The sequence below is a fragment of the Gorilla gorilla genome, chromosome 12 (assembly GCF_029281585.2).
Source record: "Gorilla gorilla gorilla isolate KB3781 chromosome 12, NHGRI_mGorGor1-v2.1_pri, whole genome shotgun sequence".
Classification (NCBI taxonomy): Eukaryota; Metazoa; Chordata; class Mammalia; order Primates; family Hominidae; genus Gorilla; species Gorilla gorilla.
In genome coordinates this window covers 101,586,523-101,606,285 of record NC_073236.2, presented here as the reverse complement: position 1 = coordinate 101,606,285, position 19,763 = coordinate 101,586,523, and the positions used below count along the sequence as shown (strand labels likewise).

Below are 19,763 nucleotides of genomic sequence, written 5' to 3'. Positions count from 1 at the left end.
TAGAACTGCTGAGTCATACAGTAGCTCTGGGTTTAACCTTTTGAGGATTTACTAGGCTGTTTTCCAAAACAGTTGCACCATTTCACATTCCCACCGGCAATGTATGAGGGTCCTAATTTATCCACATCTTGATCAATATTTGCTATTACCCATCGTTTTGACCTGCCTTTTTGTACTCACCATCCTACTGAGTGCAAAGTACTATCTCCTTGTGATTTTGATTTGCATTTTCCTGATGGCTAGTGATGTTCAGCATCTTTTCATGTGTTCATAATGGGTCTTTACTTTTTAAGATAATGGCAGGAAATTTAACAGAGAAAAGTATCAACATAGATAGAACTCCACAAGCACCAATCATTTTCTATGTGTCAAATGTACTTCTCACTTGAAGACTGGAAAATATTTTTGCTTAAATTATGACAACTGTCTGTCTCCTCCAGTATCCACCCCTCCTTCCCAAATCACCTAACGCCATTACTATGTTTCAAATTGGGCCAAACTCTAATGCAAGAAAGATGTTTTCTTCATTATTCTGAAAAACAAATGAGCTCCAAGACCTAGCCAGTAACTCACTTTCTCAACAAATGCCAACATACCAGATCATCCAAATGGCACAAGACTGCCACTCCACACAACCCTGGAGGGCAGGATTCACCTGGCAGTCTGTGTGCCTAGCATCCATGGGAGGCAGGCCCCCCACAACACACCTTTATTGGACTGCATCCCTGTGAGTAGTTCTTTGGTCAATCATGGGAGTGGTTTTGCACTGGCCCAATGGGCATCTACATGGTGGCCAGGTAGGGTGTAAGGGCAGAGTTAGATTGGCTTCATGGATCTGTTCTGTTTACCTAACCATTGATTTAACAGGCTTGCCTAGAGGAGTGGCCACCCCAACATCTACAGAAAGTACTTCCTCAGTCACAACCAGTTACTAATGACAGCTCTGTACAGTGGTTAGGAGCAAGAGCTGGCACTGACTCTTTGATCAAGGAGTCTTGATCAAAGCCCTTCCCCATCTTCTGCAAGCTCCATGATCTTACAAAGATTCCTTTATGCTTCTGGATCTTAGTTTCCTCGTCTGTGAAACAGTGTGATTAATAATACATTGCTCAAAGAGTTGTTGTGAAAATTAAGGCAACAATGTATATAAAACATTTAGCAGAGTGCTTAGTACATAGTAGGTCCACAGCTGGTGTTTTTATTATTTTTATTACCAGCAGTCCACTATTCACAAGGATTTCTGGCTTCCAAGTCTTCATATTAACTGTTACCTTTGTCCAGAATGCTGTTTCATACACTTTTCCCAGGTAATTCCTACTAATCCTCTAACCCGGCTTATAGGGACCCCCCCCCCGGAACCCTCCCTTCCCTCTACCCCCAAGAGTAGGTGCCCCACATATGAGCTCACAAGCTCCAGATGGTCTATATCACCCTGTCTCCAATTGCCTGTGTGCTTGTCTGCACCAGCCAGCAGACACTGGGCTCCCGCAGTTGGTGGGAACTCCATCAATATTTGTCCTCGTTTTGCCTGTCCCTGAATCTGAGTAGCAGCCTCTTTGCCATTCTCAATGCCTCCTTCAAAAGAAAAGAATCTAATATTTTCTGAGTGTTCACCGTGTGCCAGTAATTTCCCTATGTTAGTTCATTAATTTGCCTAATAGAAGATTGGGTGAGGTAGGCATTTCCCTGTTTTTAGGATAAGGAATCAGTGGCTCAGGGGGTTAATTAACTGAATTAACTAACCACAGTTTGCCTAAGGTCTCACAGGCACAGGGCTGAGGCTGGCACCCAGAGTCCATGTTTTTGCACCACATCCACAGAGTTTTGCCCTGTCTTCCTTACGATTCAGTCCCAGTCAAGCTACAGGGATCCACAGGCTCACTCAACTACTTTCTCTCTTTCTTTCTTTCCTTCCTTCATTTTTCTTTCTTTCCTTCTTCCTTTCTTGCTCTCTTGCTTTCTCTTTTCTTTCTTTCTGTCTCTTTCTTTTTTATTTGACTTGTAAGCTACAAAAATTTATTTCTCATAGTCTGGAAGCTGGACGTCTGAGATCAGGGTGCCAGCAAAGTCTTGTCCTGCTGAGGGTGCTCCTCCAGGTCGCAGACTGCTACCTTCTCCCTGTGACCTCATAGGGTGAAGGCACCTCAGCTACTTCTTGTTTACTGTTATCGGCTGCCTGAAAGAACACATTTTTCCCCCGTATGCTTTATTATAAAAACACCCAATACTTTACTAAAATGTGCTCCGTCTGTCTAGCTGGTTTGGGATGTTTAGGAGGAGTCAGGGACAAATCCTCCCTGGGGGCCTTTCCCAGGGAGTGCTGAGGTCTGGTAGTCAGAGACGGGTCCTCTGGGGAATCAAAGATGAAGATGACAGAGGAAAGGTGGAGGTTTGGCAGGGGACAGCAGACAATGTCTGTGGTTGTGCCTCTGGCTGACAGTTTCCTGAGAGGCTTTGCAGTTTGAGCTGTTACACATCTGCTCTGGGTCAGTGTCCCCAGACCTTCTCTGTGCTGCCCCAGCCCTGCCAGCAGGCAGGACTATTCACGAGGAATCACATGGGATTGTAAACCCCTGGGGCTTGGAGGCACCTCTCCTCCTCATGGGGAGACTGTCATAAAGGTGGCTGCTTCCAGGGAAAGGCTGTGGCTGTACACGAGGACTCATTTTTCTGTCAAAATGAAGAACTCCAGAAGCGCACATGTATTTGGCAGCGCATCTGCTATTCGCCAGCATCTGTTTTGTGCAACATGATAGTTAATGAACTGAAAAGGATCCTGCTGCTGCTGCTGTTATTTTGAGGACACAGGAAGCAAAATCAGGAATTCATTTGTTCCTTAGTTCGTTCAACAAATCTGTACTGAGCACCTCCTCTTTGCAAAGTAAAGAAGAGAAAAAAATGAGATGAGGTTATGGTCTGGGTCCTCTAGACAAGTGTTGGGGGAAAGGCTGTATTTGTGAGTAACTGTTGTATCTGTGCATCTCATGCACATTGAGCACTCAACAAAGGAAGGGACCCAGCTACAGCAAATCAGTCTGCATTAAGGAGGTGAAGAGTAGAATCTCCGCAGGCCAGCAAGCAACAAAAAGTACTCCAGGTGGAGGGAAAAGCATTAACAAACGTGGAGAAGGGAAAGCAGAACATATGAGAGAATTGCAAGTGATTTCTTTTTGACTGAAACAAAATTATATGAAGGAAGGAAATAATTCTGGCAATGCAATTGGAGCAGGATCCTAAGGGCCTTGAATGTCACACTAAGAAGTTTGCAAGCCACCAAATACCTTAAGTAAATGATAGAGTGTCCTGACTGGGACTATATTTCAGAAAGATAAATTTGCAAACAGCATACAAGATGGACAATGGTCAAGGTGGGAGAGAATAAAACCAAATATAACAGAATCTGATAAGACGCTTGCATCAATCAGCCTAGACTTAATTATATTATAGTAACAGACAACCCTCAAATCATAGCAGCTGAAACAATAAGGGTTTATTTCTTGCTCACGCTATATGTCACTTGTGAGTTGGCTAGAGGCTCTGCTCCTCATACCCTCTCTCCCAAATCCAAAGTATCAAAGAAGCTAGGATCGCAAATACTGCCAGATGCTTTGACAGAAGGGAAGTTACCTCATACTGTATACAAAAATGAACTCAAAATGGATCAAAGATCTAAATTTAAGAGCCTAAATTATAAAACTACTAGAAGAAAACACAGGGGTAAATCTTCATGACCTTGGATTTAGCAATGGATTTTTAGACATGACATCAATAGTACAAGCAATCAAAGAAAAAATAAATAAATGTTAGACCTCAACAAAATTGAACACTTTTGTGCTTCAAAGAACACCATCAAGAAAGTGAATAGACAACCCAAGGAATAGGAGAAAATATTGACAAATCATATCTGATAAAGGACTTGTACCTAGAATATATAAAGAACTCTTACAAGTCAATAATAAAAAGCCAAATAACCCAATTTGAAAATAGACAAAAAAATGAGCAAATATTTATCCATAGAAGATACACAAATGGCCAATAAGCACATGAAAAGATGTCCAACATCATTAGTCGTTAGGTAAACACATGCCAAAACCATAATGATATAGCCACTTCACACCCAGTAACAGGGCTGTAGTTTAAAAACGTCAAATAATAACGAGTGTTGGTGAGGATGTGAAAGTATTGAAACCTTCATACACTGCTGGTGGAAATATAAAATGGCACCATCACTTTGGAAAACAGTCTAACAGCTCATCAAAAATTTAATCATAGACTTTCCATTTGGTCTAGCAAATCCACTGCTAGTTATATACCCGAGAGAAATGAAAACAGGACAAGGCATGGTGGCTCGTGCATGTAACCCAAGCATTTCAGGAGGCCAAGGCAGGCAGATCACTTGAGGTCAGGAGTTTGAGACCAGCCTAGCCAACATGGCAAAACCCCATCTCTACTACAATACAAAAATTAACCAGGCATGGTGGTGTGTGCCTATAGTCTCAGCTACTCAGGAGACTAAGGCAAGAGAATTGCTTGAACCCGGGAGGCGGAGGTTGTGGTGAGCCAAGATTGCACCACTGCACTCCAGCTTGAGCAACAGAGTGAGACTCCGTCTCAAAAAAAAAAAAAAAAGGAATAAAAACAGGTCTACACAAAAACTTGTATGTGAATGTTCACAATGGCATTATTCATAATAACTAAAAACAACCCAAATGTCCAACAGCTGATGAATAAACAAAATGTGGTATATATGCACAATGGTATTTTATTTGGTCATAAAAAAGAATGAAATACTGATACATACTACAACATAGATGAACCTTGAAAACAAGTGAAAGAAGCCAGTCACAAAAAAGCGCATATTATGTGATTCCATTTATATAAAATGTCCAGAATAAACAAATACATACAGATGAAAGTAGATTAGCTTAGGGCTGAGGGGGATGGGGAGATTGGAGGGAGACAGCTAATGTGTACAGAGCTTCTTTTTGAGTTGATGAACTACTCTGAAGTTCATTGTGGTGATGGTTGCACCACTTCATGGATATATTAAAGCCATTGAATTGTACTCTTTAAGTGGGTGAATGGTATGGCATGTGAATTATATCTTAATAAAGCTATTACAAAAAATGGAAGTGAACATTGCCTTAGAGCACTTAATGTTCCTAAAAAAAAAAAATGGCTTCCAATTTCATCTAGCTGAATTGTACATTAGGCATCCTTATATCCCACAGAAAGACCAGAAGTGCATGCCTGGCCTTTCCTGGTTTCCGTACACATAAGAAGAGTAAGAAAAATGTTTGCACTACCTCTGACTTCAGCCAATACCCAGGGTCTTACTGAGGGTCCACCCATTATACTCATTGGACTCCTAAGGATGTCTGTTGTCCTGGATGAAGAACGTAACAGGGCATTTTTGGTGGCTTATCAAAAGCTGCTATTCCCAACACCCACTGCTTGGTACAGAACTCTGGAGGAAAGAGATGGGAAATGTTAATGGGGCTCAAGATGCTTCTAAGGAGGAAATGGACCATGACCTGCAGCTTTTCCCTTAAGGAAACCAATGTTATTCGATTCTTCGTAATATACTCAGCTTTAACAGATGTTCTCAGTCAAGAAAGGACACCAATTAGAATCTCAACAGGTGTGAAAGGAGTCTAGAACAAAGACTGGCTCAGGGGCAGGCCCTTGGCTGTGGTAGAGGGAATAGTAGAGACCATCCAGGTGTCCCTCATGGTCCCAAGACAGGAGCAAGCCGGATGGTAAAGAACACTCACGGACTTAGGTGTCTATACGGTGGAAAGCCTCCTAAGAAGGACAACCTAGAATTCCTGCCCAGAGCACACAATAAAGATACTGTATAAAATGGTATGACTGAGGCACAGCTTTGTTTGCTGGTTCAGGATATTTAGACCTCATGCTTAACTAAAACCGTGCCAGCAAGCAATTCTCCAATGCCGGTTTTAATGAGATATCACCTGTTAATTCTGTAAAGATAATTATCTTCAGTTGAATTTAAGATTAGCATTGTGATATTACTGGAAGCAGCATGAAATGTATATCTACCTTCATTATTTCTGGAAGAGAAATTGCAGATAGAAAAAACTTTTTATTGCCGTAATCACTGCAGTTGTTTATTGAATGACAGCAAGTCAGTACTTACACAGGCAGGCTATCCACATTGTATGGACCCCTGGATTAGTCCATTCTCACATTGCTTTAAAAAAAATATCTAAGATTGGCCGGGCGCTGTGGCTCACGCCTGTAATCCCAGAACTTTGGGAGGCCGAGGTGGGTGGATCACCTGAGGTTGGGAGTTTGCGACCAGCCTGACCAACATGGAGAAACCCTGTCTCTACTAAAAATACAAAATTAGCTGGGCCTGGTGGCATATATCTGCAATCCCAGCTACTCAGGAGGCTGAGGCAGGAGAAATGCTTGAACCTGGGAGGCAGAGGTTGTGGTGAAACGAGATTGCGCCATTGCACTCCAGCCTGGGCAACAAGAGCGAAACTCTGTCTCAAAAAAAAAAAAAAAAAAAAAAAAAACCTAAGTTTGAATAATTCATAGAAAAGTAAGGTTTAATGGGCTGGAGGTTCTGCAGGCTATACAGGAAGCATAGTGGCTTCTGCTTCTGGGAAGGCCTCAGGCAACTTACAATCATGGCGGAATACAAAGGAGGAGCAGCATAAGGAGCAGGAAAGTGGGAGGGAGGTGCTACACAATTTTAAACAACCAGATCTGCTGATAACACACGCACTCACTATCCTGAGAACAGCACCAAGGAGATGGTGCTAAACCATTCCCAAAGGATGCACCCCCATGGTCCAATCACCTCCCACCAGGCCCCACCTCCAACACTGGGGATTAAAATTCAACATGAGATTTGGGTGGGGACACAGATCCAAACCCTGTCAGCTCCCAACATAAACATGGTTCTGCCTGCTTCAGGGAAGATCCTTTTGCATGTTCCATAGCTTGTTCTCAAACTGCCCATATGATAACTCAATTAATCTCCACTTTTCCATTTTCAAACACCCAAGAAACCTAAATTTGAAATTGTTATTTGACCTCACGATCGTAAACACAAGCACTAACACTGAAATCATGAGATCATATCTAAGGATCTTCTACAGCAAAGGTAGGAAATTTTCCTGTAAAGTGCCAGATGGTAATTATTTTAGGCTTCATAGGCTATACATTTTCTGTCACAACTACTCAACTCTGCACCATAAGACATTATGTAAACACGTAGGCATGGTTGTGTTCCAGTAAAACTTGTTTTACAAATAAACAGGTGGTGAGCCAAAGTTAGTCCAAGGGCCATAGCTGGCTGAGCTCTGTCTAGAACACCCTTAAATTGCCTTAAATTTTATACAGTAGTCTACCCTTATCCACAAGGAGTATGTTCCAAGACCCCCAGTGGATGCCTGAAACCTTGGATAGTACGGAGTCCTATATAAACTATCCATACTGTTTTTTCTGTATGTACATACCTATGTTAAAGTTTGAGGTATGACAACAAAACCAGCACAGATTTCTTCTTCCCTCTCCACAATTTCACAGATAGAAGGTTGGTTCTCACTACAGATCCTAGCAACCTCAGCATATAATTGTTTTTCTTTCCTTATTAACTCAAGAACGTTTACCTTTTCACTTAAAGGAAACACTCTACCACTTTACAACATCTCTTTGGCATGTCTGAATTGCCAGTGTCAGTACTCTTGTACTTTGGGGCCATTATTAAGTGAAATAAGGGTTACTTGGACTCAAGCATTGTGATACCGTGACAGTCAAGATGTGGCTACTGGTTAAGTGGTGAATACATTGTGAATATTCTGAATATTCTGGACAAAGGGACAGTTCACATCCTGGGCAGGACAGAGCAGGATGGCTCAAGATTTCATCACACTACTCAGAACTGCATGCAATTTCAAACTTATTATTTCTGGCATTTTCCATTTAATATTTTCAGACCATGGGTAACTAAAGCCACAAAAAGAAAAAGCACAGTTAATGGGGGACTACTGTATTATAATTAAAATACAAACATAAAATTGTAAAATTATCTTACAGAACTCTTGAACTTTTGAGAAGGTGGATCTAGGGACTTGTTCGAGAAGTGCTTGCCTGAGGAAGCCAGAATATGGATACACACCAGGAGAGGAGAACTTTGACACAGTTTGTGAGGCAAAGTACATACTGTGAAAATGACCTCAGATGGCCCCTGAGGATAAAGGTTTGAATTTGCTATGCCTGTGGTCCCCGTTGTGTCTAGGGCAATGTCTTAGCAACAGAGGGTGCTCAATAAATGACGGTCAAATGGATCAAGTAAAAATCAACAGAGGACTTCCAGTTTAAGCTCTTACATGTAAAGAGCTTGGAAGTCATCACTCCTGTCTTCACAATGAGAAAAAAGCTGAACAAATGAAAAATCAACAACTTTTTTTGGAACCATCAGAGAAGTGAAATTGCAGGGCAAATCGCCCATCCCAAAATCTGGAGAGACTGGTGAATACGGAAAATCACAGCCAAGATCAGCTTACCTGAAGCAGAAGCCACTAGAGCCAGTAACTGGGAACATTTCGATGGTAATTTTGAAGAACTGATGGAGGCAGAGTGTGGACTAATTAAGGTTTAAAAACCCTGGGGGCCCAGCCTTGGGGTGGCAGTAGGGGTATGCAGGCTTTCCTGGTTTTTACCTCAAGGATCTCCAGCAGGTCCTCACAGTGCAGAATGAAGGAAAAATCTCTAGTAGTGGAGGGTAAACAATAGGGGAATACAACCGGGGAAAAGTAACAGAAGGGAACCATGCCCAGGGCATCTTCATAACAAAAGCCTGTGCTCTAAGAGAAAGCACTTTACCAGAGCCCTGTCTAATCCAGGGGAAGAGAAATTAGCCAGTTCTAACCCCCTCTGGGCTTCTTGTCTCATATAAGGAAAGGGAAAGGGCTAGGAATGCTTCTGAAGGTCACAGTCCGGAGATTCAGCCTCACTTTCTTAAAAGGGGGGATTTAATCTTAAGATTATACAATGCTTCCCCATTCCCACTCTCCTCATGTCAGCAGGGCTCTAGTATAACAACAGTGCAGTGCAGTGCAGCAGAGAGAGCTGCACAGCTCAGATTCCATTTAAAAAGGAGTTCTTGGGGAGATGTAAAGACAACAGGAAAGAAGATAAAGGAAAGTGAAGCCTCTGGCACCCGCAGCTACAAAAGGCATTAAACACAGCCCAGCTCCTAGCCTGTTACTAGAAAACTTCACTCTAAAAGTCAATTATCTCAGTTTCCTTACCTAGCACATCATGTCTAGCTTTCAACAAAGAACTAAAAGATATACTAAAAGGAAATTTTAAAAAAACACAGGCTAAAGAGACAAAACAAGCATAAGAATAAGACTTGGTTATAATATAGATTTTGAGATTATCAGATAGGGAATTTAAAATAGCTATGATTAATAAGTTAAAGAATCCAAAGGAAAGTTAGCCAATATACAAGAACAGATGAATAATGCAAACAAGGGATGGGACATCTAAAAAGAATCAAAAGGAAATCTGAGAAATCAAAAATATTGTCGTAGAAATGCAGAATGCATTTGATGGGCTCATGATTAGACTGAACACAGTTTAGGGAAAAAAATCAATGAGACTGAAGAAAAGTCTATAGAAACTTCCCAAAACAAAAATACAAAGAGAAAGAAGGATGAAAAAATATGAAACAGAATACCCAAAAACTATAGGACAATTACAAAGGGTATAACATATGTGAAATGAAACTGGTGAAAGAAGAAAAAGAAAAGGGAACAGAAGGTATATTTGACATAGTAATAGCTGAGAAATTCCCAAAATTAATGACAAACACCAAACCACAGATCCAGGAAGCTCAGAGAACACTAAACACGTTAAATAGCTAAAAATATATACCTAGGCATATTGCACTGCAGAAAACCGAAGATATGGAGAAAATTTTGAAGGAAAAAAAGTTTACCTATAGAAGAAGAAAGATAAAAATCATATCATGCTTATCTTCAGAAACCATCCAAGAAAGAAGACAGTGGGGTGAAATATTTCAAGTATTGAAAAAAAAAAAAACCACCAACCCACAGTCCTGTATCCAGTGAAATATCCTTCAAAAGTGAAGGATAAATAAGACTTTCTCAGACAAACAAACAACTGAGGGAATTTGTTGTGAGTAGACTTACCTGTTCAAGACTTGCCTTGCCTTGCCTTCCAAGTGAAGGAAAATTATATAGGTCGGAAACTCAGATCAACATTTTAAAAAGGAAAAGCACCAGAGAAGGAACAAATGAAGAAGAAAGTAACATTCTTCATTTTTCTTATTCTTAACTGATCTAATAGATGACAATTTTCTTAACTGATCTAATAGATGACAATTTGTTCAGAGTACTAATAGTAACAATGTACTGGGTGATTATAATGTATGGATAAGTAAAGTAAACAGCAGCAATGTTATAAGGGAAGGAAGGGAAGAACTTTGAATACTCTGTTATAACAAAACTGCACTACCTAGGAAGCAGTATACTATTATTGGAAAGTAGACTTGATCAGTTGTAAATGTATATAGCAAACTCTAGGGTAACTACTAGAAAACAGTTTTTAAGATGTGTGATTGATATGCTAAAAAAATAGACAAATTTATAGCATTATATCCATATATTAGAAAAGAAGAAAGATCTAAAACCAATCATCTAAGATCCCACATCAGGAAACTTAAAAAAGGAGAGCAATATAAACCTAAAACAAGCATAAAGAGTAAAATAATAAAAATTAGAATAGAAATCATGAAATTGAAAACAAATTAATAGAGAAAACAACAAAACCAAAATCTGGTTCTTTGAAAATGTCTGTAGAACTGATAAACTTCTAGCTTAGCTAACCAAGAGCAAAAAAGAGAAGGCACAGATTACTAACATCAGAAATGAAAGAGAGATCAATACTACTAATCCCATGGACATTTAAATGATACTTTTAAATATGTATGAACAACTCTATGCTCACAAATTTGATAACTTGGTAGAAATGGACCAATTCTTTGAAAGACACAAACTATTAATACCAAAACTCACACATGAAGAATAGAATATCTGAATAAGGCTATATTTATTAAAGAAATTTAATCAACAATTAATAACTTTCCAAAAAAAGAATGCACCATGCCCAAATGTCACCAATAAATTTTACCATTTTTAAAGAAATAACAATTCCCTACAAGTTCTTTAAAAAATAAAAGCAGAAGGAACCTTCCTAACTTATTCTATGAGGCCAGCATTACCCTAACACCAAAACCAGATAAAGGCATTGTAATAAAGAAAAACTTAGACCAATCAATATCTCTCATGAACACAGATACAAACCTTCCAACAAAATACTAGAAAATCAAATGAAACAATATATAAAAAGAGTGATACAATATGCCTGAATGAAATTTAATCCAAGTATGCAAGCTTGGCTTAACATTTTAAAACCAAGTTATGTAATTATAACATTAACAATCTAAAGAAGAAAAATCTTATGATCATATCAACAGATGCAGAAAAAGCATCTGAAAAAAATTCAATACCCATTCATGATAAAACTGTCAGCAAACTAGAAATAGAGGGAAACGTTCTCAACTTGATAAAGAACAGCTACAAAAAAACCCCACAGCTAACATTTTATGTAATAATGGAAAACGAGATGCTTTCCCCCTAAGATCATAAATAAAGCAAGGATGTCTCCTCTCACTACTCATATTCAAAATCACACTGGAAGTCATAATTTGTGAAATAATAAATCAGGAGATAAACATTATACAAATTATCAAAGAAGAAATAAAGCTGTCTTTTGTTTGCAGATGACATGATTGTCTACACAGAAAATCCCAAAGACTCAACAAGAGCAACAACAACAACAAACCCTCCTGGAACTAATAAGTGATTATAACAAAGTTTCAGGAAACAAGGTTAATATATAAAAGACAAATCTTTCCTATATACCGTCAATGAACAATTGGAATAAGAAATTAAAAGCACAATACCATTTCCATTAGCACACACACACACAAGAAAATACCTAGGTATAAATCTAACAATATATATACAGGATCTGTGAGGAAAACTATAATATTCTGATGAAATAAATTTTAAAAGATGGAAATAAATTTTAAAAGATCAAAATAAGTGATATTTAATCATCTATAAATATCCAAATTTACACATATACAAATTTACAAAATATGTATCTGTAAATTTGGTATTTAAATATTAGAGATATTCTATGTTCATAAACAGGAGGAGTTAATATTGTTAAAACATTGATTATTTTCAACTTAATTTATAGTTTCAATGTACTCCCAATCAAAATCCCAGCCACATATTGTGTTGATATCAACAAACTGCTCCTAAAGTTCATATGGAAAAGCAGAAGTTTATATGGAAAGGCAAAAGACCCATTTATTATGTTATGAATTAGCCACAGAATACAGAAGAAGAATAAGGTAAGAGGACTGACACTACCCAACTTCAAGCTCCAGTAATCAAAATGTCTTGATATTGCAGAAAGTATAGGCAAATAGATCAGAACAGAATAGAGTCCAGAAATAGACCCACACAAATATAGTTAACTAATCCTTGACAAAGGAACAAAGACAATTCAGTCAATAAAGAATAGTCTTTTCAACAAATGATGTTGGAAAAATTGAACATCCATAAGTAAAAGAAAGAAGAAAGAAGGAAGAAGGAAGGAAGGAAGGAAGGAAGGAGACGGAGGGAGGAGAAGGAGGGAGAAGGAGGAGGGAGGGAGGGAGAAGGAAGGAAGGAAGGAAGGAAGGAAGGAAGGAAGGAAGGAAGGAAGGAAGGAAGGAAGGAAGGAGCAAAGACCTGAATCAATACCCAACTTAAAAAAAAAAACCATACAGAAGCACATGAAAATATGCTCAGTATCATGTGTCATTAGGGAAGTTGCAAATTAAAACAACAGTGAGACACTACACACCTATTAGAAAGGCTAAAATACAAAAAATACTGACAGTACCAAATGCTGGTTAAAACACAGAAAAACAGAAATTCTTGTTTCTTGCTAGTGGGAATGCAAAATTGTACAACTGCTTTGGAAGACCACTTGGCAGTTTCTTCCAAAGCTAAACACAACCTTATCATACGTTCCAGCAATCATGCTCCTAGGTTTTTGCCCAGTTGGTTTTAAAATTTATGTCCACACAAAAACTTACACACAAATGTTTATAGCAGTTTTTGCAATAAGTAAAATCACAATCACCAAAAACTGGATGGCCTTCAATAGGTGAACGAATTAAAAGGTAGTAGTGGTTGGGCGTGGTGGCTCATGCATCCCAGCACTTTGGGAGGCCGAGGCAGGAGGATCACTTGAGGTTGGGAGTTCAAGACTAGCCTGGCCAACATGCAGAAACCCCCGTCTTTACTAAAAATACAAAAATAATCCGGGTGTGGTGGTGCATACCTGTAATCCCAGCTACTCAGGAGGCTGAGGCAGGAGAATCGCTTGAACCCAGGAGGCGGCAGTTGCGGTGACCCAAGGTGGCGCCATTGCACCCCAGCCTGGGCAACAAGAGCGAAACTCCATCTCAAAATAATAATAGTAATAATAAAAAGTAGTGGTATAGCCATACATGGGATGATTTTCTTTTCATAAAAAGAAATGAGCTATGAAGCTATAAAAATGTATGAAGAAACCTTAAATGCATATTGCTAAGTGAAAGAAGCCAGTCTTAAAAGGTTACATACTGTATCATTCCATCTAGATGGCATTCTGGAAAGGCAAAACTATGGAGATAGTAAAAAAAAAAGTCAGTGGTTGCCAGAGGTTGGGAGACAGAAGGGGAAGAGAGATGAATCGGTGAAGCACGGGGGATTTTTAGGGCAATAAATCTCTTCTCTATGATACTGTAATGATGGATATATGACATTATACATTTGTCTAAACCAATAGAACTATACAACACAAAGATGAACTTCAATGTAAACTATGAACTTTAGTTACTAATACTGTATCAGTATTTTTTCATTAACTGCAGCAAATGTTCCACACTAATACATGGTGTTAATAACAGGGAAATAGTAGAACATCTGGGGAGAGGAGGTTCTGTACTATAAGCTCAATTTTTTGGTAAATCTAAAACTGTTCTAAAAAATAAAATCTAATAATCCCTTAAAAATCAACACAGTAAATTGCCACATGTAAGATTCACAGAATAAAAGAATGATTTTACAAAAAGAATGATAAAGATCAAATAGTTTCAGAGCTAGCAGAGGCCTCAGAACTGGTCATCCTCTCACCAAATCTTCACTGGGCAGTTACAGAGTGTCACTGTCTGCACGAGGCACTGCAAGTATAGTGAAAACTAAGACAGCCCCTGTCATAATATAGTATTAAGGGAAAAAGTTCAAATGATTTCATTTTTGATGTGTGTATGTGAGACAGAGAGAGAAAGAGAAAGAGAGAGAGAATAGAGGTAGGGAGAGAACATTGAGAGGATGCTCACCAAGACATGAACAGTAGTTATTTCTGGATGGGCTTTTATTTCCTCTTACTAGTTTCTATCATTTTATAGTGTTTCTATGATAAGCATGCTTTGCTATTGTCATAAGAAAATTAAATAATAAAATGTTCCTTTATTCTAATGATGGCACTTCAGAAAATGCTACCAGTGAAGTAAATTTGAAGTCAGGATTATGAAAGTAAATGAATTGGAACAGGTGGGTGAGTAGCCGGGACGAGCCATTTCTCACAGGGAAGGTGCACAGCAGGGAGCCCCATGCACTGCATGAAGTGTGTTTGGCAGCCACAGAGGACAGGCTTAGCGGCTCCATGGTGGATTTCACTCAGTGGCAGCAACATTTGACCACCAACAACTATGGCAAGGCGGCTTTGCCATCCTGATAGTTTTTGACACTAATTTCTACTGAGTTTTCTCAAAGAATGTTTCACAGAAAACTAGTTCTCAAAATATTTGTAGGTAGAATTCTATTAAATTAAACAAAACTAGCACAATTATTTATAGAAGAACATACCAAAGCATTTATTATTCTATGATACAATGAAAACAGAGAGTACAGTGTTTCCCTAATTGGAGAAAAAGTAATTCTCCCTGCTTTTCCTTTCTTTCCTTCTTCCTTTATTCTTTCTTCCTTTTTCTCTTTCTCTCTCCAGTGGGGACAAGAGAATTTCATGGAATGGGTGTCATTTGGTACATACTTGGAGAGCTGTTACTCTGCCAGATGTCACACCAATGGTTTATGGGCTATGATTTATTGTGTTTGTCAATATAGCTCTCAGTATTCCTACCACCAAGCACAGCAGCTAGCACATAGAAGGCTCTCAATAAATACTTGTTAAATAAGTGAATGAACTCTTTTTCCAGCTGGAACCATGGAGGATGTAGAAGAGAAGAAGAAGAAGGTCCCTGCTATGCCAGAAACCCTTAAGAAAAAGGGAAGGAATTTCGCAGAGCTGAAGATCAAATGCCTTTGAAAGAAGTTTGCCTAAAAGAAGCTTTGAAAGGCAAGGAGGAAGCTTATCTATGAAGAAGCAAAGCACTATCACAGGGAATATAGGCAGATATACAGAAATGAAATATGAATGGCGAGGATGGCAAGAAAAGCTTGCAACTTCTATGTACCTGAAGAACCCAAATTGGCATTTGTCATCAGGATCAGAGGTATCAGTGGTGTGAGCCCAAAGGTCCGAAAGGTGTTGCAGCTTCTTTGCCTTCGTCAAATCTTCAATGGAACCTTTGTGAAACTCAACAAGGTTTCAATTAACATGCTGAGGATTGTAGAGCCATATATTGCGTGGGAGTACCCAAATCTGAAGTCAGTAAATGAACTAATCTACAAGCGTGCTTATGGCAAAATCAGTAAGAAGCGAATTGCTTTCTTTGACAGATAACACTTCGATTGCTCAATCTCTTGGTAAATATGGCATCGTCTGCATGGAGGATCTGATTCATGAGATCTATACTGTTGGAAAATGCTTCAAAGAAGCAAATAACTTCCTGTGGCCCTTCAAATTATCTTCTGCATGAGGTGGAATGAAGAAAAGGCCACCCACTTTGTAGAAGGTGGAGATCCTGGCAACAGGGAGGACCAGATCAACAGGCTTATTAAAAGAATGGACTACGGTGTCTACCACGATTATTTTTCTAAGCTGTTTGGTTAATAAACAGTACCTGCTCTCAAACTGAAAAAATAAATAAATAAAAATAAATAAACAAATAAGTGAATGATTAAATTTCATTAAGAAAAAAATGAATTACTACAAAACTCTGTACTTTCTTATCTCACCTAGATTTGACTTGCACTTTCCTACAGAGAAAAGAAGTCACCCAGGTTCACAATGAGCAGCCCAACTTGGACAGTTTACCAAAGCATAGAAGAATTCAAAATCTAGATCTTCTCACCAGGACTCTCTCCAGTGGCTCTCCTACTTGCAAATGTAATCATCCTCCCAGAGGACAGTCAGGGACAAACCAGGGAGTGAGTTTGTTGTTCATCTTGCAACACCTCTTTCAATGAATCTAACTTGCTTCACAAGAGTCCACTGGGAATGTCCCCCCAAAAAAACAGTCGCTTGGATTATTTAAGTGAACACATGACAGTCAATGCAATAAGGCCTTGCCCTCCCCACGTCCCCATCAAAATTTAGCAAGGACATGGTTTTTCCAAGGGAGAAAAGGAGCATAGTCTTGTAACAGCTGTTCCAGAGAATAGACCGTACATGGATTACAACTAACTCAAGTCAAGAAGAAATTATGTACAGTCTTATAAAAGAGAGATGCGTCTTGAGCTGAGAAAGTGCATGTTCCCTCAAATATTTTCCTGCCCCCAAATGCTTAGCGCCTTCAGTATTTGGTGTCCCTACCTTCTGCCAGCTTCTGACCCTGAGGAATGATCAAACCTCATTTTTCTAGGAACTGAAGGAGCTCTTTAGCCCCTCAAAATACAGCAAAGGAAGACTCAGTGCAGCCAAAATTCAAGCCTAAATTTTGAAATACAAATATTTGAACTGATCATGATGTCCACGTCCTACACAAATACAACTTTCTTTTAGAAAAGAAACCCCTGCTGGTTGTGCTGTAAGTATTTTAGGCAGAATGCTTTTAAGTCTAAAGCCATTTTAAACTCTCAAAACTTTACACATCCAAGGAAAGCAAACTGAAAGTGAGCATCTCTAAGTTTACTCTTATTTCTAAGATTAATCTCAACCTCCCTGGATTTCAACACTCACGCCGTTGTCCAGACTACTAGATGCAGCTGCAACTAGGGATTTCTTAAGTCACATAGGTAACCTGGACTAAATTAATCTGGAGGGATATGTGCCATTCCTAAGTTTGCGATTTCCCTCACTATGTTTAAAAAAAGGTTATTAGGTACTAATGCTGCACAGATTTTCTAAATACTCTATTTGCCAGTGGCGGAGCCAGATGTGGACCACATTAGGAGAGACATGCGTGACAGCGTTTTGCTAAATGTCCGTGATGAATTTTAATTTGCAAAGGGAAAAATTATAGCTATGTGATGCCAGGATAATTTCCTCCAAATACCACTCCCATCAGGTCATTTTCTCCTGTGACTCACCAGCTCATTTTGAGGAAAGCCTAAAGTCTGGCATTAGAGGCCTCAGTCATCTGCTCTTCCTCCAGACTATCCCAAAGGATCCCTGTATGCCGGGACCACCTCTTGACTCTCCTCCTGCGTATTTTGCCTGGGTAGCTCCCTCTGTCTGGAATACGTAGCTCTTACACCCTTCAAAACCTGGCTCGAATCTCATCATTTTCAAGGAGGCTTCCCTCCCCAGCCTCCCTCCACTGATTATTCTCCTGTATTTGGCATTCACTGCAGGTATCCATAGTTGTCTCTATGACTGTTGGTGGTGGCCACTGGAAAGCTCAGCATCGAATGTGAGGCCCCAAAAAGCAAGTGTAGAGAGCAGCCTCCCTGGGGGCATTCGCACACTTTCCCTTTCCCCCTTCACCGTATGTCCCATCCTTGATTTTGCTTTGCTTTTTCATCCGCTTTGTTGTCTTGATTTATTTTTAAGTGATATCTTAAGTCCTTTCTGAATAAGAATAGAGTGAACATGCGAGTCTTTGGACTATGTTGGCATGTGTTTTTTTCCCAGCACATGTTCTCTGTGAATGTCTGAGCTTCCACTACTTCATACGCTCCTCTAAGAAAAAAATAATCATCTCAGAAGCAAGATGTCTTCCTCTGTTCTAATTTCTGGAACTAACATTTTTTGTTTTTCCTTTGATTAAAAGAGTATGTGTGCAAGACCCCTTATGTAATGTCATCTACAACCCAGAATTATCATCCCATGTTACACATGAAAAAGCACATAATCAAAAGACTAAACAGACAACCCATAGACTGGGAGAAAATAGTCGCAAACTATGCATCCAGTGAAGGACAAATATCCGGAATCTATAAGGAACTCAAACAAATCAGCAAGAAAAAAACAAATAATCCCATCAAAAAGTGGGCAAAGAACATGAATAGGCAATTCTCAAAAAATATACATGAACAGCCAACAAACATATGAAAAAAATGTTCAACATCACCTTACTCCTGCAAGAATGTCCATAATTAAGAAGTCGAAAAACAACAGATGTTGGCATGAATGTGGTGTAAAGGGAACACTTTTACACTGCTAGTGGCAATGTAAACTACCACAACCACTATGGAAAACAGTATGGAGATTCCTTAAAGAACTAAAAGTAGAAGTACCATTCGATCCAGCAATCCCACTACTGGGTATCTACCCAAAGGAAAAGAAGTCATTATATGAAAAAGACACATGCACATATGTGTTTATGGCAGCACAATTCACAATTGCAAAGATATGGAACCAACCTAAGTGCCCATCAACCAACAAGTGGTTAAAGAAAATGTGGTATATATACAACATGGAATATACTCAGCCATAAAAAGGAACAAAATAATGCCTTTTGCAGCAACTTGGAAGGAGCTGGAGGTCATTATTCTAAGTGAAGTAACTCAGGAATGGAAAACCAAATATAGTATATTCTCGTAAGTGGGAGTTACGCTATGAGGATGCAAAGGCATAAGAACAATATAATGGACTTTGGGGATTCTGGGGGAAGGGTGGTAGGGGCGTGAGGGATAAAAGACTACATATTGAGTACAGTGTACACTCCTTGGGTGACAGGTGCATCAAAATATCAGAAATCACCACTAAAGAACTTATCCATGTAACCAAAAACTGTACCCCAACTACTGAAATAAAAATAAAAATTATTAAAAAAATACTAAATGGTTGACCCAAAGTCACCCAGCTTATACGGCAGAGTCATGACTTGAACCCAGGCCAACCTAACTCAAAATGCCTTGACTCTGTATTCTCTAAAAGTGTCTAGCACCAAAACAGACACCATGAAGTGGCTAGCACCGCAAAAGGCACTCATTCATTATTGAAGTATGACCCAAAAAATTTGGTACAGAATTGAATAAAACCATGAAGGCAAAGCTATTGAAAATTGAGCTTGCAAAATTGGTAGAATTGGCTTCATGAAAAACTGAAGAGATTCTAATTAGGTCTATCAGAGAAAGACAACACAGATCTACAAAACATTCTGGATGTGGGTGAACAGAATACTAGAAGAGATGCTGTGAGCTGATGTCCATGTTTGAATACAAAAGAAAAATAGTTGGGCACACTGGTTTAGATTTTTAGGTCCAGGGCAAACTGATCCAACTGTGGAATCACTGAACCCC

At 39.2% G+C, this 19,763-nt stretch overlaps 1 pseudogene; it reads left to right on the top strand.

The window, feature by feature from the left end:
* LOC101134634 (large ribosomal subunit protein uL30-like) overlaps positions 1-19,295 on the top strand; it is a 151,062-nt pseudogene extending 131,767 nt beyond the window's left edge.
* The last annotated feature ends 468 nt before the right edge of the window (positions 19,296-19,763 follow it).